At 44.4% G+C, this 15,662-nt stretch overlaps 1 long non-coding RNA gene across 1 annotated transcript in view; it reads left to right on the top strand.

Moving 5' to 3' along the window:
- Positions 1-15,662, top strand: part of LOC126092217 (uncharacterized) — a 761,555-nt gene that overhangs the window by 676,318 nt on the left and 69,575 nt on the right. The window contains exon 3 of the long non-coding RNA XR_007521311.1: positions 2,308-2,393. This is a non-coding gene — a long non-coding RNA (uncharacterized LOC126092217). The remainder of the gene's footprint in view (positions 1-2,307; positions 2,394-15,662) is intronic.

Here is a 15,662-nt window from a genome sequence, read left to right as displayed (position 1 = left end):
ATACAGGTCAGAGAGGTCGCAACATCAAACTGATAAGTGGGTCTTACTGCCGAGTTCTTCTTAAATTTGACCCCATTTTGGAAATTTTTGGAGATTTGTTGTAAGGTCTTAAGGGACTAAACTGCTGAGGCCATCGGTCCCTAGGCTTACGCGCTAGTTAATCTAATTTAAACTAACTTATACTATGGACAACACACACACCGATGCCCGGGGGAGGACTCGAACCTCCGACAGGGGGAGCCGCGCGGACCGTGCAAAGAGCCTCATTTTGTAATCTGCTCCAACTGTGGAGATTCTTATCATTATCTCCTTTGGAGAAAAGAGAACCACTTGTATGAACATCAAGAGCGCAGATGGATGCCCAGTTCTAAGCAAAGAAGGGAAAGCAGAAAGGTTGAAGGAGTATATAGAGGTTCTATACAAGGGCGATGTACTTGCGGACAACATTATGGTAATGGAAGAGGATGTAGATGAAATGGGAGATACGATACTGCGTGAAGAGTTTGACAGAGCACTGAAAGACCTGAGTCGAAACAAGGCCCCCGGAATAGACAACATTCCATTGGAACTACTGACGGCCTTGGGAGAGCCAGTCCTGACTAAACTCTACCATCTGGTGAGCAAGATGTATGAAACAGGCGAAATACCCTCAGACTTCAAGAAGAAAATAATAATTCCAATCCCAAAGAAAGCAGGTGTCGACAGATGTGAAAATTACCGAACAATCAGTTTAATAAGCCACAGCTGCAAAATACTAACGCGAATTCTTTACAGACGAATGGAAAAACTAGTAGAAGCCGACCTCGGGGAAGATCAGTTTGGATTCCGTAGAAATACTGGAACACGTGAGGCAATACTGACCTAACGACTTATCTTAGAAGAAAGATTAAGGAAAGGCAAACCTACGTTTCTAGCATTTGTAGACTTAGAGAAAGGTTTTGACAATGTTGACTGCAGTACTCTCTTTCAAATTCTAAAGGTGGCATGGGTAAAATACAGGAAGCGAAAGGCTATTTACAATTTGTACAGAAACCAGATGGCAGTTATAAGAGTCGAGGGACATGAAAGGGTAGCAGTGGTTGGGAAGGGAGTAAGACAGGGTTGTAGCCTCTCCCCGATGTTATTCAATCTGTATATTGAGCAAGCAGTAAAGGAAATAAAAGAAAAATTCGGAGTAGGCATTGAAATCCATGGAGAAGAAATAAAAACTTTGAGGTTCGCCGATGACATTGTAATTCTGTCAGAGACAGCAAAGGACTTGGAAGAGCAGTTCAACGGAATGGATGGTGTCTTGAAGGGAGGGTATAAGGTGAACATCAACAAAAGCAAAACGAGGATAATGGAATGTAGTCGAATTAAATCGGGTGATGCTGAGGGAATTAGATTAGGAAATGAGACACTTAAAGTAGTAAAGGAGTTTTGCTATTTGGGGAGAAAAATAACTGATGATGGTCGAAGTAGAGAGGATATAAAATGTAGACTGGCAATGGCAAGGAAAGCGTTTCTGAAGAAGAGAAATTTTTTAACATCGAGTATAGATTTAAGTATCAGGAAGTCATTTCTGAAAGTACGTGTATGGAGTGTAGCCGTGTATGGAAGTGAAACATGGACGATAAATAGTTTGGACGAGAAGAGAATAGAAGCTTTCGAAATGTGGTGCTACAGAAGAATGCTGAAGATTAGATGGGTAGATCACATAACTAATGAGGAAGTATTGAATAGTATTGGGGAGAAGAGAAGTTTGTGGCACAATTTGACCAGAAGATGGGATCGGTTGGTAGGACATGCTCTGAGGCGTCAAGGGATCACCAATTTAGTATTGGAGGGCAGCGTGGAGGGTAAAAATCGTAGGGGGAGACCAGTAGATGAATACACTAAGCAGATTCAGAAGGATGTAGGTTGCAGTAGGTACTGGGAGATGAAGAAGCTTGCACAGGCTAGAGTAGCATGGAGAGCTGCATCAAACCAGTCTCAGGACTGAAGACCACAACAACAACAACAACAACAATCTCCTCTTCTTGTAAGTGAGTCACTTTTTTTCGTCAGGCAGTGAACTTGGAACTTTTATTTTATTGAACAAAATGTATATTATCTCCTAAAATGTTGTCACGAAGTTCGGCGTAGCTTTCGTAATCCACCTGCCGTCAGCAATCCTTACACAGTTTACTTTATTTTTAATATGTTGATTTGATAGTAAAATTTAACTGTGATTATACACAAATTACATTGTGAATTGTGATACGAGTGATAGAAAGGCGTCGTAAAATAGGAAGTTATTCAAAACATACCTCTTCTGCGTTGTTGCAGGAATGCTATGGAGGGTACATGGACTTGGACGTAACCCGCCTCAGCCACCAACAGGCGACATACTTTGAGGCGTGACGCTGGACAAGGTTTGTCGATAAATAATTTGAAATTGTTGCTATAGATTTTTAGATTTTACGCAGTGTGTCACCGAAGACAAATTGTGAAACGAAGTAGTGCATAGTAGGGCAACTAAATAACGAAAAAATCGTAGTGTGTGAGGAGCTGAGTGTACTTACAAGCCAGTTGAGACCAACTTTGTAATCGCGCTATGGTCCACCTTTGGAACTGAACATAGCTGCGGTTCTGAGGAGGAGAGACGGGGGGGGGTTAAAATTGTAGAGAGAGAGACCAACCTTGATTACAGCAAGGAAATTCATTTCTTTGCAGATAGCAGTAGCTATGCAGAGATGAAAACGCTTGCACAGGATACACTACCATCCGCAGCTGCATCAGACAAGTCTTCAGTCAGAAGACGACAACAAGAAATATTTTAACGTCAGATTATCACGTCAAAGTTGAGTTCACTAATCAAACTTATGAGGTGCTGAAATAGCCACATTGCTTTTATCTGTGGGCGAGTGTTATTCTTTATGATAAACTATTTATCATATGATTTATATCGATGAACGCCTCTATACAACACAGTATGTTCGGAAATTCCAGCTGTCCCTTTCAATTTTAAGCATAAATCGATCGACCTAGCCACGGCAAAGAACAAAAGAAAGCAAGACATGCAGGAATTCCCCCTGGAGTCCTGACTCCGAAGGTTCCAGTTAGTGAGCGTGGTATGCGACCTGTCTTCGGAGGCAGTCTCAAAGTAGTGTGTTGACTATGGTTACGGCCCAGTGAACAGGCAGGCGTGCACACGGTGTCTCACATTCCACTGATTTTTCATTGTTTATAATTAATTTTTGACACAGAACTTCTCCTTGGATTTAATACACTCCTGGAAATGGAAAAAAGAACACATTGACACCGGTGTGTCAGACCCACCATACTTGCTCCGGACACTGCGAGAGGGCTGTACAAGCAATGATCACACGCACGGCACAGCGGACACACCAGGAACCGCGGTGTTGGTCGTCGAATGGCGCTAGCTGCGCAGCATTTGTGCACCGCCGCCGTCAGTGTCAGCCAGTTTGCCGTGGCATACGGAGCTCCATCGCAGTCTTTAACACTGGTAGCATGCCGCGACAGTGTGGACGTGAACCGTATGTGCAGTTGACGGACTTTGAGCGAGGGCGTATAGTGGGCATGCGGGAGGCCGGGTGGACGTACCGCCGAATTGCTCAACACGTGGGGCGTGAGGTCTCCACAGTACATCGATGTTGTCGCCAGTGGTCGGCGGAAGGTGCACGTGCCCGTCGACCTGGGACCGGACCGCAGCGACGCACGGATGCACGCCAAGACCGTAGGATTCTACGCAGTGCCGTAGGGGACCGCACCGCCACTTCCCAGCAAATTAGGGACACTGTTGCTCCTGGGGTATCGGCGAGGACCATTCGCAACCGTTTCCATGAAGCTGGGCTACGGTCCCGCACACCGTTAGGCCGTCTTCCGCTCACGCCCCAACATCGTGCAGCCCGCCTCCAGTGGTGTCACGACAGGCGTGAATGGAGGGACGAATGGAGACGTGTCGTCTTCAGCGATGAGAGTCGCTTCTGCCTTGGTGCCAATGATGGTCGTATGCGTGTTTGGCGCCGTGCAGGTGAGCGCCACAATCAGGACTGCATACGACCGAGGCACACAGGGCCAACACCCGGCATCATGGTGTGGGGAGCGATCTCCTACACTGGCCGTACACCACTGGTGATCGTCGAGGGGACACTGAATAGTGCACGGTACATCCAAACCGTCATCGAACCCATCGTTCTACCATTCCTAGACCGGCAAGGGAACTTGCTGTTCCAACAGGACAATGCACGTCCGCATGTATCCCGTGCCACCCAACGTGCTCTAGAAGGTGTAAGTCAACTACCCTGGCCAGCAAGATCTCCGGATCTGTCCCCCATTGAGCATGTTTGGGACTGGATGAAGCGTCGTCTCACGCGGTCTGCACGTCCAGCACGAACGCTGGTCCAACTGAGGCGCCAGGTGGAAATGGCATGGCAAGCCGTTCCACAGGACTACATCCAGCATCTGTACGATCGTCTCCATGGGAGAATAGCAGCCTGCATTGCTGCGAAAGGTGGATATACACTGTACTAGTGCCGACATTGTGCATGCTCTGTTGCCTGTGTCTATGTGCCTGTGGTTCTGTCAGTGTGATCATGTGATGTATCTGACCCCAGGAATGTGTCAATAAAGTTTCCCCTTCCTGGGACAATGAATTCACGGTGTTCTTATTTCAATTTCCAGGAGTGTATTTTGTGTAGCAGTGTTTCTAGAACCGATGCTTGAGATCTTTCATTTTAGTCTTCGGTGATTTTCTGATCTCTGTAATAATTTGTTCGTCTTTTCTGTAAGAAGTAAAATTTTTATAGTGAGGTACAAGTAAGTTCTTCTCCGACAGACGGAGGTTTCGAATCACGTGCCGACGGAGAAGGAGGTACTGCTTATATCGTTTGTGACATCATCTCGGTCACATAAGTAGTGAGACAGCTACTGGTTGTGTTAAAGGAAACTGTGTTCATCATGTAGTAAGCATAAAGAATTTTATAAGGAAATCCAGAAATTCTTCAAACGTTTCACTACATAATTATTTACTTGGTAAGATCACTGATAATATAATTATGGGAATACAGAAATAGTATTCTAAACACAGCAATTTTTTTTTCAGTATATGGTAGGTGTTGCGATCGAGGAAAGTGATAAACGTCTCAATGTCGAGCGTTTTACGTCCCAGTACACTCAAATGACGTAAGGCAACTGGAGAAAGAAAGGCTGAAACAGTCATCCTAACAATTTTCGTCAGATGTATGTAGGATCCGTTTTCATTCTCTATTTCTAGCAACAAATTAGCCTGTTTGACACTCGTATCTTTTCACTCAACTGTCAAATCAGGCTCCGACTGGAGGAGAAGGAAACCCAATAGCAAATAAGGGTGACGGGATTTCCAGTACCGGCATTAGCTTGATAACCAAGGAAAGCCCCTCTCCCCCAGGAACTTGTTCTGAACAGGGAGACTGGGATTATTTCAGTTACCTGTGACCAATGTTGTTAATCATGCCAGAGAAAAAGTAAAAATTAAGTGCGTTCATATATATATATATATATATATATATATATATATATATATATATACATATATATGTGTGTGTGTGTGTGTTTGAGTGTGTGTGTGTGTGTGTGTGTTTGAGTGTGTGTGTGTCAATGTGAGTGTGCTACGAGCCTATGCTACGAGACTATGTAGTGTGTTTCGCAGCTGCCTTATGATTACGTAATTATTATATGGGAGCGAGATATAATCGATGGATTCCGTAGCTATACTGCCTACCATGTTAAAATTAGTCTTCGAACAGTACATTGTAAAAAACTCCCTTACTCCAGTCCCGAAATGCCTTTACCGCTACGTAGATTACAGTTTTAGAACACTGATATGGGGTCTGAAGTGTGCTTAGGACGATTATTACTATTTACGTTCACTACAGACGCGTCTGCTAGGGGTAAAGGAAAGAGGGTGAGCTTTCCTCCCTCTTCCTTTGCAATCTCAAATAACAGCTTTTAGTCATTACAGAACTCTCATAAACTTCTGATTCTGTGAGACCTCTCGTTTAGTCGATTGTAGCAATACGTGGCTATCCGCAGTAAGACAATATTATGGCTTTAATCTGACCAATTACTTTATCTATATAAAAACTGTCAAATCGAGGAGATGTGTCCGCCTCCAAGTTGTGAACTTGCCCCCCCCCCCCTCAGCCACTCCTCTCCACCCCCCCCCCCCCCCGCACCAGACACCCACGCACGCTCACAGACTCCAAATAAATTTCTGCGGCCACACATGGTTTACTGTAGCAGACTACAGTGATGATATGGTTATCGGCATCTTTGTGATTCAGAAGTACATTGACCTGTAGTAAAGTGTGAAATGTTTCCATTATGCGGAACTATAAAAAGTTGTTTCGATCATACTAACATGCAATGTGACAGCAATTAGATATGATAACAGTATCAACACGGGTCTGAGGAATGTTAATCACAATTACCAGATGAAAAGTGTGCTCTAATAAAAAACAAACGCGAAACGCATTTTGATTTTCAAAGCCTGATACGATACCTAACACACAAGAGTTATAGGATAAGGGTGAATCAGGTAAGACACATCATCTTAAACATATATGAGTAAACTTATCGAGCGGTGGTTTTAGCCGGCCGCGGTGGTCTAGCGGTTCTGGCGCTGCAGTCCGGAACCGCGGGACTGCTACGGTCGCAGGTTCGAATCCTGCCTCGGGCATGGATGTGTGTGATGTCCTTAGGTTAGTTAGGTTTAAGTAGTTCTAAGTTCTAGAGGACTTATGACCTAAGATGTTGAGTCCCATAGTGCTCAGAGCCATTTGAACCATTTGAGCGGTGGTTTTAGCTAAATTGTAGCGGAGAGTATGGAAAAATTTTTGATGGACGCATCTAATATTTGACGTTTCTACGTGTCGAATTATGACACTGAGTTTCATTACTGAACTATATGGTCTTCTCTACGTGGTAAAACCTTCGAAGAGAATTTCAACTACACAAAATGTGTAGAAATAGTAAGAACAAGACAGTGCCGTTAACCATTATCTCAACATCAGGAAAAAACTCTCACAAACGCCTTCTTTACTGTCAGAAATGTAACCATACTTGTAAACTGGATACGGTTAATGCGTTTATTATTAAGACTGTCACTCAGTTCGTTGACCTCGAGTAATGATATAATCCATAAGGCGATCCTGGACACACGGTAATGCCCACTGAATTTCATCTGGGTCTAACACATCATTTCATAACGTCAGATGTCTTGTTTTAATTTTTACTACAGACGAAAGTCGAAAAATGTTAAGTCTAGTGAGATTGTTTCCAAAATGACCAACCAAATGATCTCGAAATGTTTAGAATATCTGTAATTGTCTACGGGTAGTGGAGTGGACACGTTTCATGTCGGTGCCACATGGAATATCTTAAGTTCAGTGAGATATCTTCCAATCACTGCGGCACCGTATGTGTTAGCAACTGCTGATGTAAAGGCCAGTCAATCCAAAACTAAACAGATCGAAAGAGGTAAGGGAACTGATTACACTACTGGCCATTGAAATTGCTACACCAAGAAGAAATGCAGATGATAAACGGGAATTCATTGGACAAATGTACTAGAACTGACATGTGATTACATTTTCACGCAATTTGCGTGCATAGATCCTGAGAAATCAGTACCCGGAACAACCACCTCTGGCCGTAATAACGGCCTTGATACGCCTGGGCATTGAGTCAAACAGACCTTGGATGGCGTGTACAGGTACAGCTGCCCTACGCAGCTTCAACACGATACCACAGTTCATCAAGAGTAGACACTGGCGTATAGTGGTCCGCAGCTCGTGGTCGTGCGGTAGCGTTCTCGCTTCCCGCGCCCGGGTTCCCGGGTTCGATTCCCGGCGGGGTCAGGGATTTTCTCTGCCTCGTGATGACTGGCTGTTGTGTGGTGCCCTTAGGTTAGTTCGGTTTAAGTAGTTCTAAGTTCTAGGGGACTGATGACTATAGATGTTAAGTCCCATAGTGCTCAGAGCCATTTGAACCTTTTTTTTTTTTTTTGCGTATAGTGACGAGCGAGTTGATCGGACACCATTGACCAGACTTTTCAGTCGGTGAGAGATCTGGAGAACGTGCTGGCCAGGGCAGCAGTCGAACATTTTCTGTATCCAGAAAAGCCCGTACAAGACCTGCAACATGCGCTCGTGCATTATCCTGCTGAAATGTAGGGTTTCGCAGGGATCGAATGAAGGGTAGAGCCACGGGACGTAACACATCTGAAATGTAACGTCCACTGTTCGAAGTGCCGTCAATGCGAACAAGATGTGACCAAGACGTGTAACCAATGGCACTCCATACCATCACGCCGGGTGATACGCCAGTATGGCGATGACGAATACACGCTTCCAATGTGCGTTCACTGCGATGTCGGCAAACACGGATACGACCATCATGATGCTGTAAACGGAACCTGGATTCATCCGAAAAAATGACGTTTTGCCATTCGTGTACCCAGGTTCGTCGTTGAGTACACCATCGCAGGCGTTCCTGTCTGTGATGTAGCGTCAAGGGTAACTGGAGCCACGATCTCCGAGCTGATAGTCCATGCTGGTGCAAACGCCGTCGAACTGTTCGTGCAGATGGTTGTTGTTTCGCAAACGTCCCCATCTGTTGACTCAGGGATCGAGACGTGGCTGCACGATCCGTTACAGCCATGCGGATAAGATGCCTGCGATCTCGACTGCTAGTGATACGAGGCCGTTGGCATCCAGCGCGGCGTTCCGTATTACCCTCCTGAACCCACCGATTCCATATTCTGCTAACAGTCATTGGATCTCGACCAACGCGAGCAGCAATGTCGCGATACGACAAACCGCAATCGCGATAGGCTACAATCCTACCTTTATCAAAGTCGGAATCGTGATGGTACGCATTTCTCCTCCTTACACCAGGAATCACAACAACGTTTCACGAGAAAACGCCAGTCAATTGCTGTTTGTATATGAGAAATCTCTTGGAAACGTTCCTCATGTCAGCACGTTACAGGTGTCGCCACCGGCGCCAGCCTTGTGTGAATGCTCTGAAAAGATAATCATTTGCATATCACAGCATCTTCTTCCTGTTGGTTAAATTTTGCGTCTGTAGCACGTCATCTTCGTTGTGTAGTATTTCTAATGGCCAGTAGTGTATTATTTCAAAAGTAATCGCCATAGCTGTTAATTAATTTATATCACTATGAGGCAAGACGATTAGTGCCTTCATGGAAAAATGTTTGCGATTGCCTACGGAAACATGACTGTACCCAGGCGTCCAATTCTTCGTTGGTTGGTTAGTTGATTTGGGGGAGGGGCCCGGACAGCGAGGTCATCGGTCCCATCGGATTAGGGAACTATGGGGGAGGAAGACGGTCGTGTCCTTTCAAAGGAACCTTCCCAACACTTGCCTGAAGCGATATAGGGATATTACGGAAAACCTAAATCAGGATGGTCAGGCGCTGGTGTGAACCGTCGTCCCCTCCAAAGCGAGTACAGTGTGCTAACCACTGCGCCACATCGCTCGGTGGGTATCTTCGTCCGAAGCAACTAGACGAACACGGATGGTGAGAGATCGGTACAGTATTCAGGATACGTAAGAGCTCCACAGCAAAATTTCTGCAGCGTAATCGAAACTGCTTTATCAATGACTGAGGGGGGGGGGGGGGGGAAGGGCACCACGCTGCAACCAAATAAGGCCCCCATTAATCATTTCTCGGCATTTGGGCATGATAGCGCACTTCTGTTGGGTTTCGTTCATAAGCCCTTACACATCCTCCATATAGTCCCTTTCACTCGCCATGCGGTTTCTTCACTTTTGGAGAAATGAAGAAAGACAGTCGTGGCCTCCGATTTGCTTCGGACAATTCTGGTTCCGTAGACAAACAAAAACATTTTTCCATGAAGGAATTGCGCGTCATGTCATACAGTGGGTCAAATGTATTAACAGTAATGACGATTACTTTCGAAATAAAAATAGTTTACTTACGTTTTCTCCACTTATCTCGTTTTCATTGGAATATTCACAGCACCCTCAATAAAACAGGCACAACGATGCTATTCGTGAAATAGACGTTAGCAGATCAAGGATTATACACCTATCTGTCATCTGACAGTAGGCGCCTCCACGCAGGCTCTGAAACTGATAGCATGGTGGAGGAATAAAGGATAAGAGTAAAACCAGTGGACTAAAAAGTACTTCACAAGTAGCGGTATAGTCGCAGTAAGGTATTCCAGTGACGCAAGAAAATTTATTAAAACTCCAGTCAAGGACTACATACGTTTATCAATCTGACTGATAAACATTCATTGTCAGCGACTGGATTCATAATAAAATAATAAAGTACTTCACTTCCTCCGTTATTAACTGCAAATTCGTTTATTCTTTTTTACTTGCCGTAATGTTAGCACACACAGGACTATGTCACTTGATCAACAGCTTGAAGATGAGCTTGTGCGTTTATGGGAGGAGATGATAGATAGATACATAAGGAGAGAAAGAGAGAGAAACAAAGAGAGAGAGAGAGAGAGAGAGAGAGAGAGAGAGAGAGAGAGAGGCGAAGCGACGCAATAAGGGTGTTGCCAGGAAGAACTTTTTGTGGGTTTTTCTCTCGGAATTACTGCAGCCGTTGAAATAGCGCGTTGGTGGTAATGATTCACTCCTTCGGCGACTTCTGTAAAGACAGCTCCCGTAGAGATTCGCTTCGACGAAAAGACTGATTGTTTATAATTGGGATTTCTGTGTAGACACCCAAGAAACTAAAAGTTCCCTCCCGTCTCTTGGACTCCCCTTTCCTCAGAACCCTGCAGGCTCGCAACAAGTTCCACGCAATGGCGAATTTGGTAGAGGATTCCAAGGGAAAGAACGAAGACGAGGCCGCAAAGAAAAAAAAAAAAAGAAGTTCTTCTCCTGCGCATCCTGCAGGTCGGTCGAAATTTGCTGCGCAGCGTGTATCCTGGAGATAGTCGGACCGAGCTGTAAGAAACGTTTCGCGGGAGAAGGAGATGGCTCCGGATGGGGTACGGATGAGAGGGTGGCGAGTGTAGTAGGGGTGAAAAAAGGGGAGTAGGGGGAAGCATAGGGGGAGAGAGAGAGAGAGAGAGAGAGAGAGAGAGAGAGAGAGACGGAGAGAGGTAGCGATGGGGAGAGGAAAAGGAGAGAAACGGAAGCTTCTGGTCGTACGCCGAGGCAAGACTCTAGCGGGGTGTGGGCCCACGAACCAGTCGGTGATTGGACGTACTCGGCCGGAACATAGCACCGAGGCTGGGAGGGGGTTGCGGGGGGGTGGGGGGGATGGAGCGAATTAAAATGACTGCAGCCTTCCGTCGTTACCTCCTAAAGTAAATACGAAATATCTCCTCAGTAGCAATGCAGCCGTGTGACTCTGTCCTGAATGCTAGGAGACCGATTCCGAAGATGTGACAAGGCACAACGAGAATGTTCTGTTCATTTCCTTTGGAAAAGTCAAACACTTAACAGCACCCCTCGTCGTTTTCTTCACCACCACCCCCCTCCCGTCTTTCACACTCAATCTCTCACCCTTCCACCTAAATCCGCCAGGCGCCCAACAAAGGCTACGAGTGGGCAATTACATATTTCGTTTTGCAGCGTAGAAGGAGGCAAAGAAATGTATTGCACGGGTGGGGGCGGTTGGGGAAGGAAAGGGTTGCCAGAAACTGGCGCATTTCGGCCCTAATGAAAGCGCCGTCTATGGAAATTATTCATTCAGAAGCGTCCAGTGCTGGGAGTAAGAAGAGAGAGAGAGAGAGAGAGAGAGAGAGAGAGAGAGAGAGTTGAAGAGAGAGAAAGACAGAAAGAGTTAAATTTACTGGCCTTTTTGTGTCTATTTTCCTCCCCTTCTGTGCGCCAGCGAGAACGGTCATTTTACGCGCCAGCTTTGGAGGACAATATTAACCGTTTCAAATGGCCCCTTTATTACGACAATGAAAAGCTGTTGATTACAAACTACTTTCCGGCAGTGGTCTTTGCAGCCAGATTTCTTTTGTATTTGCATATGGTGCGCGTTCGCAGCTCGACCTGAATCGTATACTTTTGTCGGGATGACGAATCACACATAGAAGTGTATTTGATGTACTTGCCGCCACAGTGTGGTGCGACAGCACTAGCTGGTGTCACTTTAAAGTAGACAGGTTCCCAGACTGGCACATATACAGGGTGGTCCATTGATAGTGACCGGTTCAAATATCTCATGAAATAACCATCAAACGAAAAAACTACAAAGAAGGAAACTCGTCTAACTTGAAGGGGGAAACCAGATGGCGCTATGGTTGACCCGCTAGATAGCACTGCCATAGGTTAAACGGATATCAACTGCGTTCTTTTGAATAGGAACCCTCATTTTTATTACAGATTCGTTTAGTACGTAAAGAAATATGAATGTTTCAGTTGGATCATTTTTTTCTGTTTGTGATAAATGGCGCTGTAATAGTCACAAACGTATAAGTACGTGGTATCACGCAACATTCCGCCAGTGCGGACGGTATTTGCTTCGTGATACATTACCCGTATTAAAATGGACCGTTTACCAATTGCGGAAAACGTCGGTATCGTGTTGATTTATGGCTATTGTGATCAAAATGTCCAACGGGCGTGTGCTGCTCGGTATCCTGCACGTCATCATTCAAGTGTCCGGACCTTTCGCTGGATAGTTACGTTATTTAAGGAAACTGGAAGTGTTCAGCCACATGTGAAACGTCAACCACGACCTACAACAAATGTTGATGCCCAAGTAGGGGTTTTAGCTGTTGTCGCGGCTAATCCACACATCAGTAGCAGACAAATTGCGCAAGAATTGGCGATCTCAAAAACGTCGGTCTTGAGAATGCTACATCAACATCGATTGCACCTGTACCATATTTCTATGCACCAGCAATTGCATGGCCACGACTTTGAACGTCGTGTACAGTTCTGCCACTGAGAAATTACGGGACGATGACAGATTTTTTGCACGCGTTCTATTTAGCGACGAAGCGTCATTGACCAACAGCGGCAACGTAAACCGGCATAATATGCACTATTGGGCAACGAAAAATCCGCTATGTCTGCGACAAGTGGAACATCAGTGTCCTTGGCGGGTTAATGTATGGTGCGGCATTATGGGAGGAAGTATAATTGGCTCCCGTTTTATCGATGGCAATCTAAATGGTTCAATGTATGCTGATTTCCTACGTAATGATCTACGGATGTTACCACAAGATGTTTCACTCCATGACAGATTGGCGGTGTACTTCCAACATGATGGATGTCTGGCACATAGCTCGCGTGCGGTTGAGGCTGCATTAAATAGCATATTTCATGACAGGTGGATTGGTCGTCGAAGTACCATACCATGGCCCGCACGTTCACCGTATCTGACGTCACTGGATTTCTTTCTGTGGGGAAAGTTGAAAGATAGTTGCTATCGTGATCCACCGACAACGCCTGACAACATGCGTCAAGCGCATTGTCAATGCATGTGCGAAAATACGGAAGGCGAACTACTCTCTGTTGAGAGGAATGTCGTTACACGTAATGTCAAATGCATTGAGGTTGACGGACATCATTTTGAGCATTTATTGCATTAATGTGGTATTTACAGGTTATCACGCTGTAACAACATACGTTCTCAGAAATGATAAGTTCACAAAGGTACATGTATCACATTGGAACAACCGAAATGAAATGTTCAAACGTACCTACGTTCTGTATTTTAATTTAAAAAACCTACCTGTTACCAACTGTTCGTTTGAAATTGTGAGCCATATGTTTGTGGCTATTACAGCGCCATCTATCACAATGCGAAAAAAGTGGTCCAACTAAAACATTTATATTTCTTTACCTAGTACACGAAAATGTGATAAAAATGCGGGTGTCTATTTAAGAAAACGCAGTTGATATCCATTTGACCTATGGCAGCGCCATCTAGCGGGTCAACCATAGCGCCATCTAGTTTCCCCCTTCAAGCTAGATAAGTTTTGTTCTATGTAGTTTTTTCGTTTGATGATTATTTTGTGAGATATTTGGCGCGGTCACGATTAATGGACCACCCTGTATAGTCAGTAAGTAAGATCGTAGTCGGGTTAGTCAGTAGAAAAATGTATTTGACAACGTATTAAACCATATACGTATATCACATATGAACGAAAGAAAAATGGAAGTACAATTAACAGTACGTCCAGTCACCCGCAGCGTCGATAATTGCTTGGCATCTCCGAGACATGCATGAAACCAAGTTTTCCTCGTATTCACGTGAAAGAGACCTCCAAATGCGTCTAATCTTCGTTGACAGCAGTTCCAAAGTGAACATATTATTCCCTTACAACTTTTTTATGTAAGGCCGTACTTTGTCAACAGGATCAGCGTCAGGCGACTGTGAAGACCAATCGAAGGCCAATCCAGTACTGGGACAGCGATCTGCTTTTCCTGGTCGCTACAAAGCCTTCTGCAGTATTCAGCCTTCATTTTTGACGATGAAGCAAAATTTGGCAGTCGACATGAAACATCTTTGGTAAACGCTACGCGTAAGCTGCACTCGTGTCTCTTCTTGTGCACCTCTGTCAAGAATTCAAAGTAAACTAATTATTTATGGATACTGAGTGAAGGACGGAAGTTCCCTCTGTTGGGTTGTGAAAGAACTGAGACGATATCTGTTACCGTCTGTGTGTAATGCGGACCACGCTCTTACTTAACAGACTGTGTTAACCTAAACTGGGACAGCGATTGGTTCTTAACATCTACTACACGTAGAAGTAACTATATATTGAGAATTAGTTCATTTGACGTCAATTGTTATGAGAAGCTATAGCGTTTCCGGCATTTTTGTGGGGTGATGGAAAGAAATTACAGAAAAAATAAGGTGGGAATGGCACACGAGGATCTGAGCGCTGTTCCTATGGAATAAGTTACTGCACGAGGAACGAAAGATTAACTTGCCATGGGCAACGATGTCAGTGGAGCGCAAACTGGGACAGAACAGGAAATCGGTTCTTGCCTTTTCATAGGAACCGTTGCAGCATTCGCCTAAAGCAATTCTGTGGAGGAATGGAAAATATTTAATATTTATGTTGGATGTTATCTGAATCTTCTTTACCCCATAACGGGTCCTTTGATTCGACTGCTACGTTATCTTTCACTAAAGCAATTCGTTGGTCTGATCTGCACGAGAACTGAAGATATTCTCCTTTTGGAGCAAAGACTTATTTCATTTACTTATGGTTGTCCATTTTCTCGACGAGAACAATTGGCTGTTATATGTAAGTTAATCTTTATGATAATCAGTAGCCTTATCTTTTTTATCTATTCTATGCACTGAGTTTAATTTGCAAAGTTTTTCCTACTAATTTTCCTTACCTGCTACTATAGATCCAACATTTATATGTCCGACCAGATAAATAAATGTAGTATAAGGAGTTCATTCAGACAAATTGATCTGAGTCAATAAACTCGTGTATCCCGAGGTATATGTCCAATCAAAATGTTGGTACTATCTGATGTGAATGGCTTAGAGTACTAGTTTGAAATGCTGACTCGTAGGAGTAGCCTAAATACTTTCCTGACAAAGAAATCAGTGGAAATGTTGCGCTAAAATTTGCTACTGTAGTATAAGAGCACAAATTTTATTTTATTTTGTTAATTTATTTATTTTTCAATTGGTCCTGTACTTA

This window comes from Schistocerca cancellata, chromosome 7 (assembly GCF_023864275.1).
Source record: "Schistocerca cancellata isolate TAMUIC-IGC-003103 chromosome 7, iqSchCanc2.1, whole genome shotgun sequence".
Classification (NCBI taxonomy): domain Eukaryota; kingdom Metazoa; phylum Arthropoda; class Insecta; order Orthoptera; family Acrididae; genus Schistocerca; species Schistocerca cancellata.
This window is presented reverse-complemented; position numbering and strand designations above follow the sequence as displayed.